This window comes from Danio rerio, chromosome 14 (genome assembly GCF_049306965.1).
Source record: "Danio rerio strain Tuebingen ecotype United States chromosome 14, GRCz12tu, whole genome shotgun sequence".
Lineage (NCBI taxonomy): Eukaryota > Metazoa > Chordata > Actinopteri > Cypriniformes > Danionidae > Danio > Danio rerio.
This window is the reverse complement of record NC_133189.1, coordinates 58,842,935-58,862,812: the sequence shown is the minus strand read 5'-3', so window position 1 is coordinate 58,862,812 and position 19,878 is coordinate 58,842,935. Positions and strand designations below refer to the sequence as shown.

Here is a 19,878-nt window from a genome sequence, read left to right as displayed (position 1 = left end):
CGACAGGTGAGCGTTCATCTGGGTTATCGACAGGTGAGCGTTCATCTGGGTTATAGACAGGTGAGCGTTCATCTGGGTTATCGACAGGTGAGCGTTCATCTGGGTTATCGACAGGTGAGCGTTCATCTGGGTTATCGACAGGTGAGCGTTCATCTGGGTTATCGACAGGTGAGCGTTCATCTGGGTTATAGACAGGTAAGCGTTCATCTGGGTTATAGACAGGTAAGCGTTCATCTGGGTTATCGACAGGTAAGTGTTCATCTGGGTTATCGACAGGTGAGCGTTCACCTGGGTTATAGACAGGTGAGCGTTCATCTGGGTTATCGACAGGTGAGCGTTCATCTGGGTTATCGACAGGTCAGCATTCATCTGGGTTATCGACAGGTGAGCGTTCATCTGGGTTATAGACAGGTGAGCGTTCATCTGGGTTATCAACAGGTCAGCGTTCATCTGGGTTATCGACAGGTGAGCGTTCATCTGGGTTATAGACAGGTGAGCGTTCATCTGGGTTATCAACAGGTCAGCGTTCATCTGAGTTATCAACAGGTGAAGGTTTCGCTGGGTAATTGACGAGCGTTCCTCCGGATTATCGACAGGTGAGTGTTCCGCTGGGTAATCGACAGGTGAGCGTTCCTCCGGGTAATCGACAGGTGAAAGTTCCTCCGGGTTATTGACAGGTGAGTGTTCCGCTGGGTAATCGACAGGTGAGCGTTCCTCCTGGTTATCGACAGGTGAGCGTTCCGCTGGGTTATCAACAGGTGAGCGTTCATTTGGGTTATGGACAGGTGAGCGTTCATTTGGGTTATGGACAGGTGAGCGTTCAGCTGGGTTATCGACAGGTGAGCGTTCATTTGTGTTATCGACAGGTGAGCGTTCCACTGGGTTATCGACAGGTGAGCGTTCATTTGGGTTATGGACAGGTGAGCGTTCAGCTGGGTTATCGACAGGTGAGCGTTCATTTGGGTTATCGACAGGTGAGCGTTCATTTGGGTTATGGACAGGTGAGCGTTCCTCTGGGTTATCGACAGTTGAGCGCTCCGCTGGGTTATTGAAATCTGAGTGTACCTTCGAGCTATTAACAGGTGAGCATTCATCTGGGTTATCGACAGGTCAGTGTTCCGCTGGGTTATCGACAGGTGAGTGTTCTGCTGGGTAATAGACAGGTGAGCGTTCATTTGGGTTATGTACAGGTGAGCGTTCAGCTGGGTTATCGACAGGTGAGCGTTCATTTGGGTTATCGACAGGTGAGCGTTCATTTGGGTTATGGACAGGTGAGCATTCCTCTGGGTTATCGACAGTTGAGCGCTCCGCTGGGTTATTGAAATCTGAGTGTACCTTCGAGCTATTAACAGGTGAGCATTCATCTGGGTTATCGACAGGTCAGTGTTCCGCTGGGTTATCGACAGGTGAGAGTTGACACTTGAAGGTGCCTCTGGGCTATCGACAGGTGAGCGTTCCACTGGGTTATCGACAGGTGATTGTTTGTCTAGGACACTGACATGTGCTCAGTCATTCAACTGCTTTATCGACAAGTGAGTGTTCTATTGTGTTATTGACAGGTGATCATTCTGCGGGGTTACCGACAGGTGATCTTTCATCTGAGTTATCCACAGGTGAGCATTCATCTTGGATGTCGACAGGTGAGCGCTCCACTGGGCTATTGACAGGTGAACGTTCCACTAGATTATTAACAGGTGAGCATTCCGCTGGTCTATCAACAGGTGAGCATTCCACTGGATTATTAACAGGTAAGCGTTCTGCTGGGTTATCGACAGGTGAGCGTTCCTCTGGGTTATTGACAGGTGATCGTTTCTCTGGGTTATCGACAGGTGAGCGTTCCACTGGATTATTAACAAGCAAGCGTTCTGCTGGGTTATCGACAGTTGAGGGTTCCCCTGGGTTATCGACAGGTGAGCGTTCCTCTGGATTATTAACAAGCAAGCGTTCTGCTGGGTTATGGACAGGTGAGCGTTCCTCTGGGTTATCGACAGGTGAGCGTTCTGCTGGATTATCGACAGGTGAGCGTTCCTCTGGGTTATTGACAGGTGATCGTTTCTCTGGGTTATCGACAGGTGAGCGTTCCTCTGGATTATTAACAAGCAAGCGTTCTGCTGGGTTATGGACAGGTGAGCGTTCCTCTGGGTTATCGACAGGTGAGCGTTCTGCTGGATTATCGACAGGTGAGCGTTCTGCTGGGTTATCGACAGGTGAGCGTTCCTCTGGGTTATTGACAGGTGATCGTTTCTCTGGGTTATCGACAGGTGAGCGTTCCACTGGATTATTAACAGGCAAGCGTTCTGCTGGGTTATCGACAGTTGAGGGTTCCCCTGGGTTATCGACAGGTGAGCGTTCCTCTGGATTATTAACAAGCAAGCGTTCTGCTGGGTTATGGACAGGTGAGGAGACTTTATATTTTGAGTTCTTCACTGGTGCGTTTACTTCCTGCCTTTGCGCTTGCTCAGCCTGGCTTTGTCATTTTGCACAAGGTTTCTTCTCATCAGCAGGAGATTCCGTCCCCTGATTCAGATAAGCTTTGTTTTAGCTTTATTATCGAAATTCGATATAATCTACATCCAAACTGGCTGCTTCCACACAGAGGGATCTGCGGTGTCTGTTTATTGATATTATTAATTTACATGATAGAAATTGTCTTTGAGCAACACGGTGGCCCAGTGGCCTCACAGATAGTAGATCGCTGGTTGCTGGTGTGTATGGGTGTTTCCCAGTACTGTAAAATTGTCCATAGTCTATGTGTGTGAGTGTTTCCCAGGGATGGGTTGCAGCTGGAAGGGCATCTGCTGCGTAAAACATGTGCTGGAATAGTTGGTGGTTCATTCCGCTGTGGCAACCCCTGATTAATAAAGGGACTAAACCAAAAAAGAAAATGAATGAATGAATGATATTGGAATAACACTTTCATAACAGCAGATGGCGCTCTAGGCTATAGTTTAAATACTCAGAGTAGGCCCACATGAAGACTTTGCCCACAGAAATAACCCATCACTAATAGCATATAGAAATCATTATTCTATATTCTATCATAGTTATTGTATTAATTTTAGTAATATGCAAATGTCTATTATTTTCTGTGCAATAAAGTTAGTAAAAGGTTATTTTCTGTTTACTAGATATTTTATGTGAGAAACTTTTTTTAAACAGTTCGATATCTTATATAAGTTTTTACTATTTTGTCAAAATCATTCTACTTAAGTCTACAGATTTTGTACAAAGTTCAGAGCAGAAGCAGCAGGAATGTCTGCCTGGCGGTGCTGAGGAGGAGGAGTGCTGTCGATCAGCCTTTATATCAGCAGATTCATGTAAGCAGGTCATTCACTGAAACCCATCACTTTATTACAGTTAATTATGGGTTTAAGATTTTTAAAGAGGTTGGCACGGTGCCTCGGTGTCGCAATGTGGCCTCACAGTAAGAAAGTTGCTGGTTTGAGTCTCAGCTGGGTCAGTTGGTGTTTCTGTGTGGAGTTTGCATGTTCTCCCCGTGTTGGTGTGGGTTTCCTCCGGGTGCTCCAGTTTCCCCCACAGTCCAAACACATGCGCTATAGGGGAACTGATCAACTGAACTGGCAATAGTGTATGAGTGTTTCCCAGCACTGGGTTGCAGCTGGAAGGGCATCCACTGCGTAAAACATATGCTGTAATAGTTGGTGGTTCATTCCGCTGTGGTGACCCTTGATGAATAATGGGACTAAGCTGAAGGAGAATGACTGAATGAATGAATGAAATGTAAAGAATTGCAGGTAAGCTGAGCTCGGCTGTTTGTAAAGCCTAGAGCGCCATCTGCTGGTCAAAACTGAGCTCAGAATCAATTCTAGAGAAAATAGTGACGCATTTCTAAAAGCTCCGCATCAACACAGCATCAGTTTTTCAAAAGTCAACAGATGGAAGCATATGCACCTGGTCAGGTTCAGGATTTAGTAATGCCACTGACTGAACAAATCCAGTGTTTATACAAGCCTTTGTGAACATTTGTTTTGTGTAACAACACAGTTCTTGACATTTCATTGGGACAACTTAATTTTTGTATGTTCAATCCACATAAATTTGTTAAGTGTTAAGTTAACCTCAGATTTGTGTTGGGACAACATGAAAGAATTGTGTGGAACCCTGCATTTTTTTCAGTGTAGTTTGCCAATGACCAGCTCTGGTGTTGTTGACAGATGAAATGTAGACAATAACACATTTAGATGCGATTGATCAGTTCTCATTTAGTGTGTGGTAAATGTTACCATGTATTTTTATATATATATTTCTAAACATGTAACCTAACCTGCAGGGTGTATTGGCTGTTCAATTGCTCATAGCATGTAGTGAATGCATTTGTGAACCTCCAGGTGTTCTTTCATGAACTTGTCTTACTGAAGCATCTGCATTTCCCCTGGTCTGATTAGTGTGTTGGTTGACACTGTAAATCAACCATTTTCTCTTCTGCCCTCAGAGCATTTGGGGCAAATAAAGCTGTGACCTGCTGCACATTTCTGTTGTCTTCTGCGTTTTAGGCAGTAGGGGGAGCAAGAAACAGCAGTGTGAAGGTCTGTCAAGGTGAAAGTGTGTGTTTCTGCGTCGCCTCATGTCGCCTCTATGATGAAGACACAAAGCAGACATTTAGAAAAGCAGATCAGTCCTCCAGAACAACCACAAACAGCTCTTACTTATTCATCCTCAATAATGTGCTGAATCTGGGCCTGCCGCTGAACAGAGCTGTGTGATTTGCAGCTCAGTGTGTCTTCATCCCTCTGCTGATTACTATTTCAGCGCTTCTCGAAGACACCAGGGCTATAAATAACAGGTTGTGACATTATCAAACGGCAGAAACACCTCATTGCCTGTTTTGAGTCTGTTTTGAATGTCAGTTTGAGGCCGTCAATAGATTGAGCGCCACGCTCAGCAAACTGTTTTATTTTTATTGGATATGAGCTATTATTTTTAGATTTAGTTATTACAGGATTGATGAGCCTATGGAGTACTGATTACAGTCCTGCCACACAGATCCTGAACACTGTAGGTGTCTCTACATGAGGAGATGTTTATAACTGTCTTTGCTTGTCACAAATGCTTTAAATTGTATTTGTTGGTTGTATTGCACTTCGCAAGTGTTTTTAATGTCTTCTCTACAATTCCTGCACTGACCACTAGAGGGATCCCTCAGCCGACTACTGGCACTGTCAATGTGGACTCCATTTCCCATAATCCCCTGCTTTACCCACTCTTCACTCACATAATTCCTTTAGAAAGACAGCTCTCTTTTAAGCAGCTCAGGCTGGAACAAGTCTTGTTTACCATGTTTCTGTAATTGAATCTGTTCAGTAATTATCTCTGCGGCCTTCACACCTCTGCCATGGTCCTCTTCACAGATACTGTTTAATGCATTAAAGGTTTTCTGATTCATAAAATGTAATACTCAACATGAATACATCAGCGCCTTGGTGAATACTGAAGGTCAAAAATGAATAATATTAAAATCAGCGAATAAGGTTAAGGAAAGTGAGTGAGCGATATATAAAGAGAGAGACGCGTAATCTCTGAGATGTGCAATATGAGATCAGACTGTGAGAAGCTCTGTTAAAGGTTCATAAATTAGCGACTGTCTTCTGGTCTTATTATGCGTCAGAGATGTTGCATTTGGTTTTCCAGAGAGTGTATTGATTTCCCGAGTGTTTCCCACAGCAGCACAGAGAGGCGATAATAACTAAATCCATCTTCTTCAGGCCTCGCAGGACACGACGCAGCATTAAACTGCAGAGATGCTGACAGCCATGCAGATCTACTGTTTACATTTCAGAATAATTTAAGACCAGGACACGGCATTAACGGGAATGCTTCACAGGAAAAGACATGGCTGTTATTTAGTCATCCTGATGTCCCGTTAGGCAGTGTACACTGAACCTGCTCTACTGCTGTGTTTTCCACTGGTTTAATAGCGGCGTTTGGTGGACATGTTTCAGTCATCACTGTTTTATTTGACATAAAATGAGTTCAAATCATTACAATGATAGTGTTTTATCTACACGGCTGTCACTAGTCAGGGTGGGTTTTATTTGATGTTAAACATGAAGGATGATTTTAATCAATGACTTTATCTACTTTAACACATGTTCTAGCTGATACCCTGATGAGATCTGTAATGTACTCGCTGTATTTAATTTGAAATAAATTGTATTTAATCAAACTTCCTCTTTAGATTTTGGGTAAATCAGAGTAACCATGCTAAGTTTGTGGTCTGGAACTTAATCTGCATGAACATAAAAAGTATTTAGCCTATTATTGCTCTGATATATTAGAGCTTATTCAGCTCTCAGTAGAAGTATAATCAATCTTCCTCCAAACTTGGATATTTAATCTGAACAGCCGTGTGTTTGTTTATGCCCAGAGTCTCCTCTAATTCTTCAGTCCCAAAACACACTGATTCCAGTAAATCTGGCTGCTGTCAGTAACTCTGCTCATGCTGTTTCTGCTTCTCGGGAACACACACTTGCAGACGCAAACAAACAACTCTTACACACAAGTCCAGAACTATTGATCTGCTCAGCTGAAGCCGATATCTTCTTCTGTTTTACACTCTGCATCTGTGTTTATTACACTGCTGATTCTTATTTTACAGATAAAGAGAACTAAATCTGTCTATTTGGGGGAGTTTTCAAGAGCTTTATGTCAAACAGAAAGTCTGGAGCTTAAAAAAATGTTAGTTAGTTAGTTAGTTAGTTAGTTAGTTAGTTAGTTAGTTAGTTAGTTAGTTAGTTAGTTAGTTAGTTAGCTAGTTAGTTAGTTAGTTAGTTAGTTAGTTAGTTAGTTAGTTAGGGTTATAAATGGTAACACTTTACAGTATTCCTGCATTAGTTAATGATAGTTAATGTATTTACTAAGCTAAACATTGAACAATATATTTATTACTGTGTTCATTTATTGTTCATGTTAGTAATTGGATATAAAATTGTTCAATAGTAGTTCATGTTAACTCAGTGCATTAACAAACAAGCATGAATTTGGATTTTAATAATGCATTAGTAAATGTTAAACTATTAATACATGCTGTCATTATTAGCCCATCTAAATAAATACACTAACTCATACACTACGGTCAGTGTAGTTGATCAGTTCCCCTATAGCGCATGTGTTTGGACTGTGGGGGAAACCAGAGCACCCGGAGGAAACCCACGCCAACACGGGGAGAACATGCAAACTCCACACAGAAACACCAACTGACCCAGCTGGGACTTGAACCAGAGATCTTCTTACTGTGAGGCGGTTATGCGACTGAAAAACAGATACCAGATGCCTCTGCCTAAGATATAAGTGTGATATCAGAATAAGATATAGGTAAAACAATGGCAGGATGAAATATAAATGTACAGTTATACATCTCCTGTGTGTTTATTGTAGCCATTTGATCAGCATATATAGAGCGTTATGTCAATGTCAAGTGCAGTATTCAGTGACACCTATAAGATGAAGAAAAGCTGGATATCTGACAGCAGTCTGCAGTCAAAACACTTCACTGTAAACAGTAATGTACAGAATAAACTGAATATGCTGTGTGTGTTAATGGACATCAGTTTATTCTGGACTCAATCTGTACAGCCTTAAACCTGTTTCCCTCCCGCTGATCTATCAGTCAGCTTCTCTTCCTTATCCTGCCTCAGCACCACAGAGGAAATGCTTACAAACAGTTGTAAAAGGTTGCTTGGGCATGTTTTTATGACAGTTTTGTAGCAAACGTGCAGTGTTTACTTGGCACATCTGCTTAATTATGTCTGAAACTCCTGAGCATGTCTGGGGCTTCATGTTTCCACATCATTTATTATATTCATTACAGCACTTCAGAAAGGAAAGATCTGGAGACCGTCACTAACAGGTTGATCTTTTCCATGTTAAATTAATACACAATCTCCTCTAAACTTACAGCAAAAGCTAAATAATATGAAGCAATCCAGCCAGAGGCCAGCACAAACAAACAGGATTCATAGACGATCTGCCTCACAATCATAATGTGCAGAACAGAATAACACCAGCCCTTTTTACTGCCACTTCGTTTATTTCACCAGATCTCTGTGATGGATTACACATTACGGTACAGTTTTACTCCACTGCAGAAATGTGAGCAGTCCCGTATTTCTCTGGTTAGGCTCATACGAGATCACTTCATTTGGTTTAAGCCCTGTTTCTTCTTCTGATGCATCTCCTCTTTTCTTCTAAACTTCTTTGAAGTGCCACAACAGACAAATCATGGATTCTCATGTTCATTAATGTAGTATTTTTAGTTTGGTCGTGCTGTGCTAACCACTGGCTCAACTAAACGCAGCAATGCTTTAATTGGCATGTTCAGGAAATCACAGTGCAGAGATAATTTGTTGCTGCTCTTTTGAACCTTCATAGACGAGAGCTGGTTTCCACAGCTTCATGCAGCACAAACTCGTGCTAACCCCAAGAACAGAACAAACCCTCCCTGACAGAGTAAATCACAGTCCTGCGGTGAACAGATTATCTCCACATAAAGAGCTGACGGGCCCATGCTCTATACTTAGCCGCTCAACTTCACTTGGTGAAAAGGGCTGCTGGAAACTTTATAACCACAGGTTTCAGTGCCGGGATGAGTTACGAGTTACAGAGTTAAGCACAGTTTGACAGATGCGTCAGTCGTTTAATTAGCTGACTGTAATGCTTCAGTGTGAGAGACTCTTTCTAGATGACGACCATGGTAAATGACCCATTTCTGGAAAGTTTTATCATGTCCAGCATGTTTGTTGTTATTATGATTAGCTGATTTGGTGTAAATCCCAATTGTAAAACTAAAGAGAAAAGAAAAGAAAACATACACTGAAAAAACACTTAAGCGGTACTGAATAAAATGTCTCTTTCGCTACAATTTAATATAATTTGTTTAATTAATATTTTTATTTGATTCATATATTTAAGTTCAAAACAGTTAAATATAAATGTTTTTCTTTAAGAACACAACTAAAAAGAATTTGTTTTGACCACAGCAACATGTCCAGGTTATAAACACAGGTGCATGCACTGCCGGCCCTAAATAAAACATGAACCACAGGCATCTTTATAAATGCATAACTAACTAGAAACGCAAGGGTTTGGCCTGTTTTACACAGATTTACACAAACTAAACACTCTGCATTAGATGTTGGACAGTGGGAGATTTTGACCAAATGAGGTGTGTGTTTTCAGCGGGTGAATTAGGGGCACAGATAATTAATTATTTATTAAAACATGCTGAATGTGCTCTTTTTTTCCTCATATATATAACACAAGTATTTCTGTGATCATGGGCATCGTTGCATTTATTCTGTTTTTGGCTCTTCCCCCAACTAGAACCCGGTCGGTCCCCTCCGGGTCTCCAATCCGCCACTACAAGATGAGATAACTGGACAAACTGGTTGCATCAGGAAAGCCCTCCAAACGGAGGTGACCTGTCAGCCGGCGAGTGCGAAGAGGAGCGGCGTCACACCGCCCTGTAGCGTTCACTTAAAAAATATATTGTTTTCACAGAGTTTCAGCACATTTTACTGACGCGTTTCTAAAAACCTTGTTTTGCAAAAGCACACTCGTTAGTTGTCATTGTGAGCGTACACATTAAAAACTAGACACCTAACAGATTCGATTGATGTACTGATTTTATCTGTAAACCAAAACTGAAAGTGTAAATTAAGTTCTGTTCAGCGTTATGAGGAGAAGACAAATCAAAACGTGTACACGCAGTCTCCGACCCCTGGGGGTTAAACACAATGATATTGTAATGAAATACAGAAGCATTTGACCCAGATTACTGACACATTAAAAGCCCTTCTGCATATTGCCTGTTGGACTGTATTAAACACAAGCTCAATATGCTTAATTGTTAAATGATTGAATGATTTCTGAATGTGATCAAGATGGATGAAATGATGCTGAAAATTCATCTCTGAAACAGAAATAAATACATTTTAAAACAGATTAAATAAAGATATTTGTCTATAATAAAATCACACATTATTACTTCTTTGATAATAAATTCCCAAGTTTAGTTCAGGTTATTAAATGGTTTAATTCATGTTACCAGCAAATGTACATCAACTGGATAAAAAAGTAAGAGGCAAACATTATTAGTCTTGTTCATGTCATCTTTCACATTATTTCTGTTGTGTTTCATAGTCAAAAGCAGCTTTACAGAGATAAACAGCAGAATCAGGTGAGCAGCGATGTGAAAGACGGTCAGTAGATCAGGCACAGAAATGCTGTGGTGGAGTTCAGAATAAATGTCTAATGTGTATTAGCTGTGTTTCACTGAAGAGCAGCTCCAACCATGAGCTGAAGGTTAGACACAAACACAAACTCCAGCAGCTTTCAGAAAATCATCCTGGAAAGACCAGACTCAGTCGGCCAAATGAATGAAGAGGCAGATCTGTGGCGTTCAGTGTGAATCTGGCAAACACACACGTTCATGCTTTAATTCACACAGTGTCCCTGTACCAGCGTGAACATGCGATTAAATAATGGCTCATATTAATCAACTAGATGCACTTACTATATGGTGAATTTAAGATGAGGTTTAGGCTTGTGCATGTGATTATGCATTATTTACTGTCATTATGTTAGTGAGTGCATGCAACGGGTAACAAGGTCAATGTAAAATAAAGTGTTACCACAATTAAAAAGGAGAAATGGAGCTGTTTCATCACTGCGAGACTTTACTCTGCATTCGAAGATCCCTCATGTTCCTTTATTTGATGATCTTTCCCATTAGCGGGCATGTTTTGAGCTCTTCTGTCTGTTTAGTTTATGGCTGTTTTCCCTTCTCTGAAGAGCAGAACTGGAGGAGATTAAAGGCCAGTCGCTCTGTCTCAGATCATCTCTTTCACCAAGAGGAAGAAGAATGAAATAAATAAATGAACTGTATTTTACACAGGCTTTACCTACAGACTTCATCTTCGTTTGATCTCCGTGTGTGTTTAATTCATGCGCTGTTCTTTGAAGTGATCTTCCTCAGTCTGGATTGAAACACTCTCCTCTACTGCTGGAAGAATTAGAAACAGAATTACTGTTCAGTAAAACTCTCTGTTTTCATCCCTTCAGCTGCGGTGTCTTCTGATCTGAGCGTAAGATGTGGACTGAGTTTAGTGAATGTTAATGGTTAGATTTGCCGCAGGACTGGAGATTGTGCAATACAGAAATCATTAAAGCCCTACACGAGCTCCATGAGGAACTATTGCCTGGTCCTCTTCTCCTGTAAGAGCCCTTCACTCCTGTACAGACCGACGATCTCTGCATCTGAAACGGGTCACAGCGTAAACGCATTGAGCTACAGATTCATCTCATCTTGCATTTCTCTTATTCAGTGGGTTTTTCAGATTCACATCTGGCTTATTCAGAGCATGCTGACTTTGTCCATTTCTCTGATCTCTAAATAAACTAATATTATTTCAGGGATTTGGAGTAATCTAGGAGGAATGTCACCGTATATGTATATGTAAATATTTGCATAATAGAATAAGCCAAGCCGAACACCCCGAGGCTAAAATGGTCAAGAAAAGCTGTCCTTCTCCCGATGGCCGTGACTGCTGATCTCCACTGATGTGTGAGGCTTTGCAGTATATCTTAGTTCTTTGTGAGACGCTCTGTAAATCTGCTCGTGTTCTGATTTCATTTATCTCTTCTTTTATTTTCTTTTTGGCTTAGTCCCTATATTAATCTGGGGTCACCACAGCAGAATGAACCGCCAACTTATCCAGCACGTTTTTAGGCAGCGGATGCCCTTCCAGCCGCAACACATCTCTGGGAAACATCCACACACACTCAGTCACACACACACTCACACTCATACACTACGGACAATTCACCTGTACCGCATGTCTTTGGCCTGTGGGGGAAACTGGAGCGTTCTGCTTTCAGGTTCATCAAACTACCTGAGGCTGAATCTGCTTTCACTAACAGCACAACACAGATCCTGAAGCCGTGAGTCTCATACATGTCTAACAGTGTGGCTGTGCCTTTACTGCACTGATCCACACACAGATGCAGATCGACTGAAGGAGCTGAAGGATGTGTTCAAGTCGGGTGTTTTCAGCATTTGATAGGGTGGAGGTGAATCTGCAAGTGCTGATAGTAAAATAACACTACATGAATGATTCAGCTCAGCTGAGGTCAACATCATCCGTCACGTCTGCTTTTGCTTCTCGGCATTATGGCAGAAGGTTTCTGGAAAATGAAATCAAACATCTGACAGAACTGCTTTAAGAAGACACCGACAACCGACAGGACAATCTGCTAAATGAAAAGCAAGTACAAATCGAATATGATACTGCGCTAACACAAAACTGCTCAATTTATTCCTGGAAATAAAAGCTTATAAAATCTAAAGATGAAACCGTCTGACCACAAACATAATCTGCATTTCTTCAGGAGTAGAATAGAGTAGTTCAGTTTCTTGTAAGTTCAGTTCAGCTCAGTTCAGTTCAGTTCAGTGTGCTTTTAAATCATTACTGAGAGTCTAAACACTGAAGAGCAAGATCATCGATGGGTGTGTGTGTGTGTGTGTGTGTGTGTGTGTGTGTGTGTGTGTGTGTGTGTGTGTGTGTGTGTGTGTGTGTGTGTGTGTGTGTGTGTGTGTTCATAATACTGTATTGTTGATTATATCCTGAAACAGATTTGAGAGGTGTTCAGGTGAACAGAAGAGGTGTATGATATACTGTAGGTAATTGACTTTATAATGTTGTCTGCTTTATTGAATATCTTGACAGACAGCAGTGTTCAGTGGTAAATAAATTAAAGCAGATTAGCATTGGCTGACACCTGTATAGCAGTAGGTGTGAGATCTGCAGTGTGCGGTCTGGAAACTGTAAAATCTGTCTGACATTGTGTTCAGATTAAACACAAACTCTCCACGTCAGACGCAGGAGGAACTGAGTAGGTGGTTTATGAAGTGTGTAGCAGAACGCTTGTAGATGAAATATTAGCTGAACACAATCACTGAGTTTCACAGGCAGCAGACAGACGGAGAGCAGGAGAGATGCACGGCTGTTTCAAGCTATTGAGGGATCCATATCAAACAGGTGTGTGTGTGTGTGTGTGTGTGTGTGTGTGTGTGTGTGTGTGTGTGTGTGTGTGTGTGTGTGTGTGTGTGTGTGTGTGTTTGCTTGATCAGTGTGTTCTGACACTACACCTCTGTGCGATCACACACTAGACACACTTTTTCCAGGAGAGTCTTCTACACCGGTGTGATGAAGAGCGGCTTTATCCTGCCTCATCTCTAAAAATAAAACTTTCTTCCATCAAAATGACTCAAATTCTGGCAGAAAATTACGGCCCCTGTAGGACACATTTCCTGAAGAATGTTTTAGAAAGTGTGAAGATCTATTAGAGAAGATCTGCATAATTTAGCATGCATTAATAATGGATCTTCTTGGAAAGATGGAGTTCTGATCCTCCGGGGCAGATTTGGGGCTGGAAGAATCTTTAATACAGACTTTGGTCCAATCTGTGCTGCAGGAGAGATTACAGCACACACAGATCCAGACTGAACAACAGAGTGTGTGTGTGTGTGTGCGTGTGTGGTTGTGATAGTGTGCGTGCTTGTGTGCGTGCATGAGTGTGTGCGCGCGTGTGTGTGTGTGCGTGTGTGTGTGTGTGTGTGTGTGTGTGCGTGCGTGTGTGTGTGTGTGCACGTGTGTGGTTGTGGTAGTGTGTGGTTGTGGTAGTGTGTGCGTGTGTGGTTGTGGTAGTGTGCGTGTGCGTGTGTGTGTGCGCGTGTGTGTGCGTGTGTGTGCGTGTGTGCGTGTGTGTGTGTGTGTGTGTGTGTGTGTGCGTGCGTGTGTGTGTGTGTGTGTGCACATGTGTGGTTGTGGTAGTGTGTGCGTGTGTGGTAGTGTGTGCGTGTGTGGTTGTGGTAGCGTGTGTGTGTGTGCGTGTGTGTGTGCGCGTGTGTGTGCGCGTGTGTGTGCGTGTGTGTGTGTGTGTGTGTGTGTGCGTGTGTGTGTGCGTGTGTGTGCGTGTGTGTGCGTGCGTGTGTGATTGCGTGTGTGTGTGTGTGTGTGTGTGTGTGTGTGTGTGTGTGTGTGTGTGTGTACGCTCAACCTCACTCTGCTGGTGTCTCTGTGTTCTGCTGTTTTCAGGCTTGTATCGGAGCTGATTGCTGAGGTTTATTTCTGCGCTGTGGTTCTTCTGCACAGTTCCATCACTTTCACCTGTTCCTGACCTCAGATCAGTCCTTCAGACACGATGCTCATAGTGAAGCTGTTTCTGCTGTATATCAGTCTAGCGTACACTCAAAAAAATGATATGTTGGCGTTAATTAACTTTTTTTTGTCCACTGGTTCCACGTAACCGAGTTAAGTTACCTTTAAGAAAGAATATTAATTTTAGTGAACTTAAGTTAGTTACATAAAGGTAATGTAATGTTGTTTAGTTCAATCAATGTAACATTTATAATTTAGCTTTAATCAATGTAGTTATTTAAGTTCAATTATTCTAAAATTGATATTGTTATGTTTAACCAAATAAAAAAACAGTTTCCGTTTCATTGAGTTTATTCAATAGCATTTTTACAGTTTTACACATTTTCCAGCAATAAAATGATTATCAAAATCCAAATACTGTCTTTATCTGTATCTTCACTTATTACAATAAGTTAAAATATCAATACTAGTAAAAATAATAGTAATACAAGTATGAAGTAAATTGAAAACAATAAATTATTTTAAAAATATGCTTACAAAAACATCATAAAATACACTTTTCAAAATAATACTTTTCATATATTACAAAAAACATAATATAATATATTCATATATTACAAAAAACATAAAATAATATCCTGCCTTCAAATGATTTATCAAAAATATACTTAGAAAAATTAAGTCTTCTTTTGTAAACTATGCTGTACCTTCTTTACACTGAAAAAGCAGATAACACTTCAGTTGTTCAAAGAAAGATTAACATTTTAAAGCAAAGTAACACGAAAAGCACTAAACCATAAATTAGACCAACCATCACAGAACATGCAATAGCTACACACATTCATCTCTCTGACACTTGCACCTTTTATGCACATTTGCACCAGACACTTTCTTACAACCAGTCCCTATATCTAAAAAACAAAACATTTTGCATGAAGTCTGCTTCACACAGGTGTGTGGGCTTGACAAACCACATGTAGAAGCATTCTTAATTCTTAAATTTTTTTGTATAATTAGCACATCTTGGGTGTATCGCCTCTTCCCGTTGATTTGCTGAATGTGTCCTCAATTGTAAGTCACTTTAGACAAAAGAGTCTGCTAAATGTTAATGTAACTACTGTAGATTCATAAGGTGGTGTTGCACATCAAGGTTTGCGCTTCATCATGCCCAGCATCCTAAAAAAAAAGTCAGGTAAAAAATAAAACATTTACCAACAGATCAAAGGTGAAAGGAGGGATTGGTTTAAGAGGAAAATACAAAATGTTTAAAACAATAAAATAAAATAGCTTACCATGTACTCCCTCACTTAGGGGCTTTGAGGATGCATTCACACCTTTTTTTTCCACTGGTGATGTTCTAAATGACATGAAATGACAATTAGTAATTTACTAAATAATTATTAGTTAAAATTACTAGTAATTTTTACTGTACATCATTTCAATGTGTGTATAGGCATCTAAAGGCATAGTACCTGGATGATCCACAGTCTCCTCAGCCAGATATGGGACTTTAGAGGTTGAGCTGTAAACCTGTGAGGGAGAAAATAGATGTGAGTGAGCAAAGATTTAAAATAATAAAATATAATAATATAAATAGCAAACTACTAAACTTAAAAATTTAAACGTGTTAGATGACCAAACAAATAAGCTTACGTTAAATATGTCATCATGCTAGATGTCATGCTATTTAAGTGTCACATATGCTTGTCAAGATTTTTTTTTTTAAGTTAACAGGCTTGAATACAATTAAATAATAAATAACAATGTGCCAACACCACATTTTAATTAATATTATGTAAGTTATCAAAACTGGCATTCAAACTTGACAAACTGCTTGACACTCATTTAAAATAAAGACTATCAAATCAAATAAAAAATCAAAACACTTTTATTGTCACATTATCAGCAGCACGTGTGCTATGATGAGTGAAAAGCTTAGACTATTCTAACATGACTATTCCTTACTACCAACATTTGCAACTTTATTCTGGGGGAGTTAATATATACCAAGTATAAAATTTCACAGGAATGCAAAACAAACTATACATTTATCTGTCTATAATGTGGAAAAGACACAGGGAACATGGCAATTTCATAGCAATACTATACACAAACACAACATAGTATTACAAGAGAGTACATTAATGACTCAAATGTTGTCACAGCCTCAGTATAAATACATAAAAAGTTAAAAAAAAAATCTCACCTGTGTGTCCACATTGGGGAAAGCTTTGTGCACGTTCTCAATTTGTACTGTAATCTTCATCTTTTGATTCCCATAATATGGCGCCGAGCTGAGAGTGATCGTTGTGGTTTGAATCTTCTTACTTCCTGTGTTGTTTTGAAACTGCGCATGTGCAGATATTACTCCACCTATTGACCAAAATGCAGTACTGCAGAAGCAACACAACTCCCTTGCATTCATGTTACATAAGCGAGCTGTTTAAATGTGAAAACTTACTTTTTCTCATTTTTTCCAACACAACACTTTTATTTTTAATACACAAACATAAGCGAATTGTTTAATTCAAACATAGTTACATTCTTTGGACCAACTAAAGCCATAATTCATTTTTTTGAGTGTAGACGTTCCTGTCGACACAGAAGTGCTGCAAACTCTAACAGTACTCTGAGAGAACATGCAGGAATGAAAGAGAGATTTCCATTACAGCACATCTTCAGAATTAAGACAGCTGTACATAAAATACCGGCACAATCTCACCGCAATTCCTAACTTTTTAATTGAGTGGCTAATTGTATGAATTCGTATGATTTAATTCCTGTAATTTAGTACGATGTGCTCATCACCCAATGACGGTTTGGGTCAGGGGTGGGGTTTGGTGCCACGCCTCCTTTTTAAAATCGTGCATTTTCGTGTGACTGAATTCATATGAATTTGTATGAATTAGCCACTAAACTAACAATACATAAAATACTTACGTTTCCTCGTGAGATCAAGATGAAAAATACAGATAACTGTCAGAAAAACTTTAAGTTCTTACTCATCATTTGAGTACAAGTTCCTCATCTTCAAGAGAGCTGAAAAATCCTCCATTAATACTAAATCAACCTGGAGCTCTCAATCAATCAATCAACCCCTATACACTGTCTGCTTAATCCCTCCCTTTTCAATCTGAGACACAGTACTGTCAGCTCTGCTCAGTTCATTACACTGATGATCCGGTTCTCCTCCTTCTTAGTCACGTTAGATAAAATCATCTGCCACATTAATTAATGTAAATACAGACTGAAATATCACGAACTGTCTGTCTGTCTGTCTGTCTGTCTGTCTGTCTGTTGGTCCATCCGTCTGTCCGTCTGTCAGGGTTGAACTCTTCAGTCTTGAGGGCTCCTGGTGTTTGCCTCTCCTGATGTTGAGCTTCAACCCAAATCAAACACACCTGCCTGTAGTCTGTAGTATTGCACTGATCTTGAAGACATTGATTAGCTTGTTCAGATGCACACACACACACACACACACACCCTCCTGGTGTGCTTGGTAGGTGTCAGTAGAGCTGCTGTGTAGTGGACTTCTCTTATGGTTTTCTCTGTGGGGTCTGAGACACTCTACTAAGGGCTCTGTCTGTTAAGTGCACTGTTGAGGGGGTTTGGTTCTCAGTCAGACATGTCCGGTGTCTGCTGTCTCCGGCTGCGCTGCCCTTTCTCATCGCTTCTCTTTATTATTTAACAGACAGGTCGTCCAGTCTCAGCGAGGGGCCGCAGGGCTCGGGTTCGGGACTGCAGGGTTTGTGTTCGCTGTTTGCAGATGATGCTGTCCTGTCGACTCCATCAGTGCACTAGTCAGTGTTTGCTGTGACGCACACTGAGGGACTGGCGAGGTATGGTCGAGTAGAAGGTAACTTCATTTGTTTAGATTTTTATTATTGAGTAGTTTGGATGTTTTAATAATCATGTAGTGGTCTGATCAAAGGGTCAGCTAATGGGATCCTGACACCATCTTCCTGACACTGGTCTTCCTGAGAGTGTGTGTATGGTTATATAATCTGCTGTAAAATACTGCAGGTACAGTTATTTAACTCATTAAAGTTAGGGTGAGGCTGCTTCTCTGCCTGAAGACATGAAGACAACATTATGACGTTTATGAACATGTTAATCTGTGCTTTTCCCATCTGTGAGCAACACTAAAGAGCTTTCAGTGCTCAATAACACACCAATAAAACACAGAGTTCCTAAAATAAAGCCCTTTATAGTCTTATTGAAGATTTATATTGAATAACTCACTGCAGAAACACTGTTGCTGCTCAAAGTCCATCCATTTCTAACTGAACAGAAGAATTGATGATTAGAGAAAGCAGTGTAGGGTAAATGAATCAGGCTCGCTTAATTAGAATACAATTAACATGCTAATTACTTTGCTTTCATCTGAAAAAGGCACAATAATGGAGGGAGAATGGCCAGTGAAAGCCTCACGCACACACACACACTCACACTCACACACTCACACACACACACACACACTTTCAGGGTCATTTAGAAGAGCAGTGTTTGTTAAGCACAAAGGCTGGTTTAGTATGTAGAGAACTCGGAGGCCTGAGGAGAAAACACAGAAGAGAAGAGCTGGTCTGAGGTTACCCGCTCAATATCTGCAGACACTGCTGTGATAAAGAGTCACTCAGCATGGAAAACAAACACACACAGATTCATTCAATATGCAAGACACAACACAACACACACACACACACACTCTCAACATGCAAGACAGATCAATATGAAGGATCAGCCTTCCGCATGCTGCATCACTGATACACACATGCACAAGCACGTGAACACACACAAACAAGCATGCACACACCCTCTTACCCACACACACACACTCTCTCTCTCTCTCTCTCTCTCTCTCTCTCTGTGTGTGTCTACAATCTCCAATAAGTGTTGACAGATTTCCTATTTTCCGTCAGACGTGACTCAGTATCAGTGTGACTCTGACTGTAAGGAAGGCAGCGCTGTGTAATCTGCTCTCCACTGGCCTTCAACTGAGCTTTAATCTCATCTAAAAACACAGCAGCATTCTGACCAAACTGAAATACACCTGGAGCACTGTTTGACAACCTGAAGTGTATAACGCTATAAAAGATGACGCCTTATCCAGTGTGGGCATTTTAGAGATGAAACGGTTCACATTTACTTAAACTCTTCTTAAAAACAGAAGGTCTTCACTGAGAAGTGCACAGAACACCATCACCTCAGACTGGCTTACCTTAACCCATCATCTTGACTAACAGCTCCAGATATCCACTGATGGACAAGTATAGCCCCCAAATAGTTTACAGAGAGTAAAACATACGCCAGAGATGGCAGAAACAGGGTCAAATCAATCCCATTTGGGGTTGAAGTGAGTTTTTATTAGCCATTTGTTGTTGGACCAGTGAGGAAGATGCTTTTATTCCTTCACATGCAGTAGGAGCTGCTGGAATATTCCGCTCTCATTCACTTCCACTGAGTTTCAGCCATAAAACAGCTCAATGTGCTGCTTATTGCGTATTTTCTGATATTATTATTGGTGCATTCTGTATTGTCATAAACACACTTGTTGTAAAGTAAGCACTTTGACTTTTTACTGTCGTTTATTATTGCTGCTTGTTTCTTCATCAGAAAATAAATCAGAAGTGTTGAAACAGCGGCAGAACAGCTCTTCCGTCTGCACCGCAGAATAAACCCCATCATTATCAGCTGAGTCTGA

The 19,878-nt window shown here is 40.8% G+C and overlaps 1 long non-coding RNA gene across 1 annotated transcript; it reads right to left on the bottom strand.

Moving 5' to 3' along the window:
- Positions 1–15,088: 15,088 nt before the first annotated feature.
- Positions 15,089–16,512, bottom strand: LOC141377502 (uncharacterized). The gene is made up of 4 exons (XR_012389692.1): positions 16,384–16,512; positions 15,650–15,707; positions 15,470–15,534; positions 15,089–15,353 (listed from the first exon to the last, which is right to left on the bottom strand). It is a non-coding gene; the product is annotated as an uncharacterized lncRNA (long non-coding RNA).
- Between the last annotated feature and the right edge of the window lie 3,366 nt (positions 16,513–19,878).